The sequence below is a fragment of the Natator depressus genome, chromosome 28 (genome assembly GCF_965152275.1).
Source record: "Natator depressus isolate rNatDep1 chromosome 28, rNatDep2.hap1, whole genome shotgun sequence".
Lineage (NCBI taxonomy): Eukaryota > Metazoa > Chordata > Testudines > Cheloniidae > Natator > Natator depressus.
The window spans coordinates 8,521,348-8,523,847 of NC_134261.1; the positions used below are offsets into that span (position 1 = coordinate 8,521,348).

At 63.7% G+C, this 2,500-nt stretch overlaps 1 non-coding gene across 1 annotated transcript; it reads left to right on the forward strand.

The window, feature by feature from the left end:
• Positions 1-663: 663 nt before the first annotated feature.
• Positions 664-782, forward strand: LOC141980120 (5S ribosomal RNA). The gene has a single exon (XR_012637495.1). It is a non-coding gene; the product is annotated as a 5S ribosomal RNA (ribosomal RNA).
• Positions 783-2,500: the final 1,718 nt, after the last annotated feature.

Genomic DNA, 2,500 nt, shown 5'->3' on the forward strand with positions numbered 1-2,500 from the left:
AAAAAGGATCGGGCCCACCCGAGGCAGGGGAGTCAGTAAGGGAAAGGGGACGAGGCGGCCCGGAGCCGGGTGCCCGGAGCCGGGTGCCGGCGGCCAGGATCGGGCCCCTGGAAGTCTGAAAAATTTTTTTCACCGACCCCCAAAGTGGTATTGGGGGGGGCTCATAAAGCCTCCGGAGCGAAAAAAAAAAAAAACGGAAAAAAGGATCGGGCCCACCCGAGGCAGGGGAGTCAGTAAGGGAAAGGGGACGAGGCGGCCCGGAGCCGGGTGCCCGGAGCCGGGTGCCCGCGGCCAGGATCGGGCCCCTGGAAGTCTGAAAAAAATTTTTTCACCGACCCCCAAAGTGGTGTTGGGGGGGGCTCACGAAGCCTCCGGAGCGGAAAAAAAAAAACGGAAAAAAGGATCGGGCCCACCCGAGGCAGCGGAGTCAGTAAGGGAAAGGGGACGAGGCGGGCCCGGAGCCGGGTGCCCGGAGCCGGGTGCCCGCGGCCAGGATCGGGCCCCTGGAAGTCTGAAAAAAAAATTTTCACCGACCCCCAAAGGGGTGTTGGGGGGGGCTCATGAAGCCTCCGGAGCGAAAAAAAAAAACGGAAAAAAGGATCGGGCCCACCCGAGGCAGGGGAGTCAGTAAGGGAAAGGGGACGAGGCGGACCGGAGCCGAGTGCCTACGGCCATACCGGACGGAAGGCCCCCGATCCCGTCCGATCTCGGAAGGTAAACCGTCCCGGGCCTGGCTAGTACTTGGATGGGTGACCGCCTGGGAATCCCAGGTGCCGTAGGCAGCTTTTCCCGCTGCGAGCCAGCTCTCTCCTTTTCTGGGGAACAAGGGCAGGGTCGCCCTGCCAGGGGCCCTGGGGCTAAGTCCCTGCCGGCCACCAGGTCAACCCGGAGCCTGCCCCTCTGCGGCCAGCAGGTCAACCCCATACCGGCAGGGGGTTGACCTGGTGGCCGGGAAGCAGAGCGGCCAGCAGGTCAACCCCATACATTCAGCGGGTTGACCTGGTGGACGGGAAGGAAAGCGGCCAGCAGGTCAACCCCATACTTTCAGCGGGTTGACCTGGTGGCCGGGAAGGAAAGCGGCCAGCAGGTCAACCCCATACATTCAGCGGGTTGACCTGGTGGCCGGGAAGGAAAGCGGCCAGCAGGTCAACCCCATACATTCAGCGGGTTGACCTGGTGGCCGGGAAGGAAAGCGGCCAGCAGGTCAACCCCATACATTCAGCGGGTTGACCTGGTGGCCGGGAAGGAAAGCGGCCAGCAGGTCAACCCCATACATTCAGCGGGTTGACCTGGTGGCCGGGAAGGAAAGCGGCCAGCAGGTCAACCCCATACATTCAGCGGGTTGACCTGGTGGCCCGAAAGCAAACCGGCCACCAGGTCAACCCGGAGCCTGCCCCCGCGGGCAGGGGCCAAGCGGACCCCCCTCCGCCCGGGCTTGCCCTGCTCCGAGCCGGGGCTTAATCCCCGTCCGGCCACCAGGTCAACCCGGAGCCTGCCCCTCTGCGGCCAGCAGGTCAACCCCAAGCCGGCAGCGGGTTGACCTGGTGGCCGGGAAGGAAAGCGGCCACCAGGTCAACCCCATACTTTCAGCGGGTTGACCTGGTGGCCGGGAAGGAAAGCGGCCACCAGGTCAACCCCATACTTTCAGCGGGTTGACCTGGTGGCCGGGAAGGAAAGCGGCCAGCAGGTCAACCCCATACATTCAGCGGGTTGACCTGGTGGCCGGGAAGGAAAGCGGCCAGCAGGTCAACCCCATACATTCAGCGGGTTGACCTGGTGGCCGGGAAGGAAAGCGGCCAGCAGGTCAACCCCATACATTCAGCGGGTTGACCTGGTGGCCGGGAAGGAAAGCGGCCAGCAGGTCAACCCCATACATTCAGCGGGTTGACCTGGTGGCCGGGAAGGAAAGCGGCCAGCAGGTCAACCCCATACATTCAGCGGGTTGACCTGGTGGCCGGGAAGGAAAGCGGCCAGCAGGTCAACCCCATACATTCAGCGGGTTGACCTGGTGGCCGGGAAGGAAAGCGGCCAGCAGGTCAACCCCATACATTCAGCGGGTTGACCTGGTGGCCGGGAAGGAAAGCGGCCAGCAGGTCAACCCCATACATTCAGCGGGTTGACCTGGTGGCCGGGAAGAAAAGCGGCCAGCAGGTCAACCCCATACATTCAGCGGGTTGACCTGGTGGCCGGGAAGGAAAGCGGCCAGCAGGTCAACCCCATACATTCAGCGGGTTGACCTGGTGGCCGGGAAGGAAAGCGGCCAGCAGGTCAACCCCATACATTCAGCGGGTTGACCTGGTGGCCGGGAAGAAAAGCGGCCAGCAGGTCAACCCCATACATTCAGCGGGTTGACCTGGTGGCCGGGAAGGAAAGCGGCCAGCAGGTCAACCCCATACATTCAGCGGGTTGACCTGGTGGCCGGGAAGGAAAGCGGCCCACCAGGTCAACCCCATACAGGCAGCGGGTTGACCTGGTGGCCCGAAAGCAAACCGGCCACCAG